Genomic DNA, 7626 nt, shown 5'->3' on the forward strand with positions numbered 1-7626 from the left:
CTGCTATTTGAGCTAATTTTAGAAGAGGCCAGCGGGCGACTCATCTGGTATTTGCCTTAAAACTCCACAGACATTTTTCGACCCGTATGTACAGTCACCGTGTGCTCGGAGAAGAGGTAGGATTAAATATAAGTCTTACTTCTTAATATTCCTTTTCAGATTTGTTGAAAGGTGCAAATGGAACCATGTGATGTTACTTGACGTAAACATGTCTGTAACAAATACATCAAAACCATAGCCACGTGTGTAATGACTAACATTTACATAACATTTTGTAGATGACATTGCATGTCTTGTCTTGTTCTAGTCTGTCTTTTGAACGTACAAGTAAATGTCTTGTTTTTAGTGTGAGGTTTAACTGTTGTGTTTATTTTGTGTCATTGTGAAGTTTTTTGTACCTGAAAATCAGATATCCCGGCCCCCCAGACACATTTTTTCCTCTGAATCTGCTCCCCAGGTCAAAATAATTGCCGTGTGTGACTGTGTGTCTTGGCTACCACTCTTTACCGCATCTCTCCATGAACCCCGATACAAACATCCGACCAGGAGCGTTGGGCTGCAGTGCATTGTGGGTAGGCGAGTCTTGTACATGATCATGTTCTGTCGGTTCATTTGCAAAATAAACCAGAGAGCACAACTCAGCTTTGATACAAAATGAAAGTAAAAAGTCATGTTGGAATATTCTAAAAAACTCAGCTCGGATTAATTACTGTTCTCTTGGTAGTGGAGAAGAAGTGGGGGTTAGGGGCCAAGGTGGTCTCTGATCCATCTTTGACACGGCAGATAAAGGGCTGGGAGAGGTTAGACCGAGGAGGCATGGGTTTTTTTTTTTTTTACTACAGCCGACGAGGCACATATGTTTTTCAAATTAGACTGTGTCGTATTTTGGGGGAATCAAACAAACATTACAAAGAGATTCTAGGACCAGACAATCCATTGGATTCGATACAATTATCTTATTCAGGAATTACATTTTATTTTGAAAAAGTTATCAGTAATCTGGAAATACGTGTTATTTATTGGAATTGTAGATTGAAAAAGAAATAATCAAAAGCCATACATCATGAAACAGGCTACAGAAGTACAACACATCAAAGTTGAAAGAAACAACAAGCCCAACTTTATATTCATCAAAATGTGCTTTGAAAAGTTTAACAAATGCCCCAAGGGAGCGGTTTGCCTGGCATGGGATGAGATGCTTATCCATGGCGATGTAGAAGCTGTCGATCTTGCTCTTCTGACGGCCAACAGCGAGGAGGTATGGCTGCCGACCCTGCTGGTTGCGGAGATGCTCCTCCATACTGCAGCATGACTTAGGTTGAGAGAAGGAAACTAAGTATTAGACACCAGAATATTGTGCTGCCACAAAAAAACATTATTAAAGTCATTATTCAAACATCCTCTCAATCTCAGTGCAAAGATCGGAATGAGTGTTAAGACTTAATTTAAGTTTCATTCACTTTTTAACTGCCTTCATTTTCACTTGTGGCTAAGAACATGACACATGACAAGTAGTTATCACTTTCATAATATTACCTTATGAAAGACAACAAGTCTCTCAATGGCATCACATGCACTGATGTTTGGAGACTTCGGTCCTCCTGGTGGTGGTGGAAGGAGATGTATGAGCAACAACAGGGAGGCCATTTCATGGTCGTAAGCTGAGGACAAAGATTCACAAGAATTAACTCAAGAATTTTCACATTTCCTCCATCTAATGTTCATATTTATTCCAAATATCAGATACATTTTCAGAGATACAGGAGATACTTTAAAAGAAGAAAAACAAATACAACTCACATGTTGCCTCCTCACTTCCAATGGAACATTCTGCTGACTGTAACAAGCGCCGCAACTCTGGTGCTGAAGTAAGTCGCTTAGCCTCTTTTATGATGTTTGGTTTGAAGAACACATCCCACTTCTGAAGCAGCCTGGAGGATGTCTCATCATCAAATAGGAGAATGAAGTCTTGCTCCACCTTTAAGAAAGAAGATATTTAACTACCACCGAAGGAAATACTTTCAAATGTCAGGCTGCTCCAAACATCTCATTCCAAACTTACCAATCCTTTTGTATCGAGGAATCTTGGGAAGATGGAGAGGATATCACCACTTGTACCTGGGTCATTAACAAGCTTCTGACGGTGCTGAAATGTCTCTCTCATCTTCTGGAGAATCACGGAATTGTCTGTGGTATGGTTGAGCAACGATACTGCCTCTTGACAAGCATCCCCATCAAGCTGATTGTCGACATTGACAATCCTTTGGAACTTTGGGCCTCCTGAAGAAAGGTTCAAAGAGCTACTTGGTGGCGCCTCAGATCCACGCCGAATTTTCCTTTGGACTGTTTTCAGACGCCAAGAAATGTATCCTGTGCTACTAGCAGCATCATAGAAGTGTTCCTGAAATGAAAAAAGATTAAATTCATTGTCATACTTAGTTCATGAGAAATCTCAGAGAATTCATATCAGTGCTATGCACTTAGCATCAGGGCCAAAAATTGCAATTATTGAAATAAATGTTGATGCAAGAATGACATGAAAATAGTCATAAATAATAAAAATAAGAATTACATAGCCTTTCTTGGTGTAAGGATCCTTGAGAGACGGGAACAGTGTCACTATGCCAAGAGCATATTCCTCTCTGACTGCCTTAGTGGGAAGGTTTCTGATAGGAGATATCAAATTTTTAATCTAGATCCATGTAATGGCCATGTTGTTATCAAGCACAAAAAAATAGAATGTAAAAACATACATACCCATGACTATCAATCATGTGAGCCACCAGTATGTTGACCATTTGTCGTCTTGTGATATCTGTTAGGGTTTCTGTTTGGTACTCCTGAAGTACTGCTTCACTGCCAGACTTGGCTTTTAACACAGCTTCAATCAACTGATGAAAAACAAAAACATGAAAATGCAAAATATGGTGATAAACAGCTATCCTTGACACGCAAAAACTGTTTTAATGTGTAAAAAAACTCAAGTGAATCAAGCTTTGTTCAAACCTGTTTAGCTGATGTTGCATCATGCTTATTCTCTTTTCGCTGTCTCTTGCGAGGGATCTCATCCATGGTAAGAGTTCCGCTTGAGTTGAAGCTAGAGTCAGAGATCTCAGATGCAGAGGACAAGGACAGGTCTGAAAATTCTAAAGGAATAAAAGAAAAAAAACATTTGATCATTTTATTCAGTAGTGTACAGAGTGCCTGATAATACATGATGTTATATCTCACCCTGGCTTGAGAATATTGTCAGCACCACATTGCCTTGTCCAACCAGGTCGCTGAATATTTCCGCATCAACTTCTGTCCCTGTTGCATCCTTGTACATAATGCTTGCATCGGGTGGCAGGCAAAATCTCTCAAAGACTGGGAAACAGTATGAGAAAATTGTGATTTATGTGCTTTATGTGCAGTTTCATTTGTCTCACAGCAAATGACTGTTCTAGTTAGATGGAGTCATCCACTGGTGATTTTTTCCCTCAAGTAACCCTGACACTTCTTAAGTCCAAATTTAAAAGTTAAGTATTGGCTTTTCTCAGTTAACTGTTCTTGTGTATAAAATGCTTTACATTCTAGGTGGCACACATGTTGAGTAAATTATCCCCATTTATAAAGGAATCTGCTTCAGGCATGTAAAGACACCAGAGTATACAACATGAGGTTTTTAAAGAAAGTGGGTCTATTTTTAAACAGTTTTTAAGGTAAGATTAAGTAAATTGAAACACCTTTTCCATGGAATTGGAGAAAGTCAAACTGTCCCTCAACGTCATCCAGCTTCACATACTTCTGCTGTTGGTTGTACTTCACCTGGACCAGCATCTTCACTGAGACATGCAAAACATATATTAAAGAAAGTCAATATTTAAAGAAAGAACAGTTTAGAGGTCAATGTGTCACAGTAAAGGATAAGATTTGTTAATATTTTGCAGGGGCCTCTATCAATAATTTTCTTTTTCATTCCTAAATGATTGCTTTATAATATATATATATATATATATATATATGTGTCTATATTTATGTATACATGAGACAGAGAGAGGGAGAGAATTTTGAAAGGGATCACAATTGAATATTGTAATTAAAACTAAATGTTAGAGCAGTAACAGTAATTTCTACAACAGAAAAGTCACAATATCATCTGAACAATATCTCACTGGAAACAAGTCATTTTAATCATATTCCTGTTGTCACAATATTGAATAATTTCAAAATAGGATTAAAAACACAGCAAAAAAGAAAAAAAAACATTAGTTATTCTTCCTGTCCTATCTCTTTCCTCCTTTCTCAGCTGTTTATGTGGCAGTGAGGGCTGGTTGGCTCTGCCAGCAGAAACTTTTAACACAATCATTTCAGTGGCGAGTTATGGTTAGCAGAAAGTATAAGGACAACGACTGCTAGATTGTTTGCTACAGCTTAAAGATGAGCCAGCATGCTGTGTCAGAGGATAAATGAGAGATGGAGGAGCAAACGGATTAAAAAGTATTTCACATGTTTGCGCAGGTTTTACAGATGTTTATACTCGAGGAGGTTTTTCTTCACATACAGTACTTACAGTTAGATGTCATCAAACTGATGTTACAGTTACTGTCATTTCACGGGATCCACCGTAACCTCTGCTCTGCTGCTCACTGACGTGCGTGTGTTTCTGTGCCCCTGAGAACAGAGGAGAGGCTGCAGCTATATTATTTTTATCTAATCAAGAAAAAAAACCAACAACAATCAGTTCTTACATTTATATATTCCTAGGTCAAGACAGTTTCAGATGCTTGTAAAGGCCCTGGTATGAATTAAATACTAAATTAAATTAAATCTCATTTAATATTTAATACAATATGTCCATGACCCAGTGAATACCCTGATAATAAATAACACCAAAACTTGAAGAGTAGCAATAAATGAACCAGTAACTACTGAGCTTATCCCTCCGCAGACAAAATTGGACAAGAGAAACATGTCTCCACAGGTTTTTGCAGTTTTTTGAAGTTTAGAGTGTGAGGGACAAAATAACAAAAGCCCCCACAACTGTTAGTTCCAGCCTTAAATAATATTTTGTACAGTAAAAACTTTGTTTATCATGGCTTTGAGGAAGTGACTTACTGTCATTTTTAAAGTTGAAGTGACTTGCTACTACTGTCTGCTAGCTTAGAAATGCAAGCTAATAGCATGACCGATTTTGTTGTTCAGAACTGGTGACAAAAAAAGCTTAGTTGCTAAAACACATATTCTCCATACATGTTTTATTGTACATGCTACATTTCACAGCATTAATTTGCAGCTGTTTCAGTACATTTGATTAAATTGCACTTACCTTGTGGAACTGCACGAGAGAAGCGAAATGGTTCCTATTGTCTCTTTTCCCTCCAACTGAAGTGAAATGCAGGGCGGGGCTTAATTGCATCTCAGCAGAGTTAAACTAACTCATGAGTGATCAACTCTGTCAAATAACTCCCCATAGCAAAAATTTGCTTGCTCATCTGTTGCTTAATCTCGTATCTTGAGAACATTTTGAGCTTCTCATATCTGTCTAATTCTGTGATCAATTGTTTCTCTTTTATTGCTCCTAAGGGACCCTTAGGAGCAATAAATAAGCTAAAAAGAGACAAGACATCACTGAGACAAAGGAGGTTGAGTTGAGACAACCCTTTGAGCAATATTTGAGAAGTGGGATACACTGACGAGAGCTCATATATGTATGCCATTGATCTCAATTATGTCTCATTTATTTTGAAGGATAATAAAAAGAGAAAGAAACAAGATGTATGAGCAATAAAAGAGATCTTATGTATGTCTTTTTCATGTCTTGATTATTTCTCTTAAATGTATTATCATATCTCAAATTTGAGAATCATGAGAACAAATTGAGAGTGCAATTTAAATATTCATCTGACTTAATTAGAAATAACACTAAACAAATACTCAAATATTGAAAGGTGTATCACTTTATTTGGCTACACAAAAATACAAAATATAATATAAAAATAGATTAAATACAAAAATGTAAATGTAGTTAATTAGTACATACATAATGTACATATTGACATTCACAGTACTTAAAACAGAAAACAATATACAAAAAATAAAACAAATACAAAAATAAATGAATTTGACCTTGAGTACTCACTTTGCTATTATGAAAAAGTCAGGTGTAGTTTTTTAACTCCTTGTTGAGCAAACCATGTACCTTAGTTAAAAAAACACTTGACTTCATCTCAGTAAGAGGGTGAGTAAATGACAAAATTTCCATTTTTGAAATATTCCAAGTAAAAACTGAAATACATTTATAAAATTGTAACTGTGCTGTGTGGAACTAGTCTACATACAAAAAATAATCACACATTGAAAACCAGGGATACTTAACATTTTTACCTTGGGGCACGACCAACTTTTCCACAAGAGGAGTCTGGGACCAACTGAAATATAAACACTGAATTAGTCATCTTACACTAAAGTGTAAGACAACCGAGTACCATTGCTGCCCATATGGACGGACAACAGCTAAGAAACAGATATATATTGGCGGCTTCCAAGGGGTACTCTCAGCCAAACAGTGGGCCCCAGCCCTATGATTAAGAAACACTGTTGTAAACAATAGAACAGCCTCCTGCGATAACAATCTAACATTTGGTACATAAATGATCATTGAAATATTTTGAAATTGGTTACAAAAGCTACTAATATACCTGATTATGTAAGCAGTAACGTACTGCGTAATTGCATTATTTTTTTTATTTGGAAAAAACTTTGCACTGTGAAGGGATATTAGCCACTAGCTTGTTAGTGATGTTGCATCAGTGCCAAATTTGCTTGGCACAGCACACCTCAATATGCATTATCACAGAATAACGTGGTACTAAAAGCTACATCATAGGGCAATTTTTTACAATATATACTGCGCAAACCTAGACCAAAATATTTAACATGTTTACCAAGGAAACATCCTACCATAGAATGAACTTGACAGGTACAAGGGCCTACTTAAAACCGTCTCTGGCCCGACATTTGTTTACCAAAGCTTTCTTGAGCTTGGCCTCCTCAATATTGTCCCAATCAGGAAGGGTACCGCATCTCAGGACATACCCTGCAAGGCAAGAACATAATAATCAGCCATTCGTAATTTTGTCCCACATCAGTTTCTACAGGTATCAAATCTATGCAATGCAATGCAATAACAATAATAATGCAAATTCAAATGTAATGCTTTTTAATGCCATTTTTTGGTACTTGAAAAAATGTAATGCCCATGTGCGACTGCATATAGTTGTTGTTTTTTATATAGTCAAAAGCTTACAATTATCTATCTGTATAAACACAGTTGCAAGCATTAGTTAATTAGTTGAAAAGTTTACATTAACTGTTACTATCTAATGTATTAGAATTGGCTTACAAAGCTGTTTAATTGGAGAATGTATTTTTATTTATTTATTTTTGTGGAGTAGCATCTGGTGTTTTGACCGTATGCATGGCCGTAGACAATCGCTAATTAAAAGGCTATCAAAAATATTAAAGGAGAACTGCACTTAAAGCCTCTAAACAAACATCCCATTCTGCATCAGATGATCAATATAATATACCCATTAGCCATTTATTTAGTTGTGTCTGTTTGAAACATGCTGTAAGTATATATAT

The sequence above is a fragment of the Nerophis ophidion genome, linkage group LG04, assembly GCF_033978795.1.
Source record: "Nerophis ophidion isolate RoL-2023_Sa linkage group LG04, RoL_Noph_v1.0, whole genome shotgun sequence".
Classification (NCBI taxonomy): domain Eukaryota; kingdom Metazoa; phylum Chordata; class Actinopteri; order Syngnathiformes; family Syngnathidae; genus Nerophis; species Nerophis ophidion.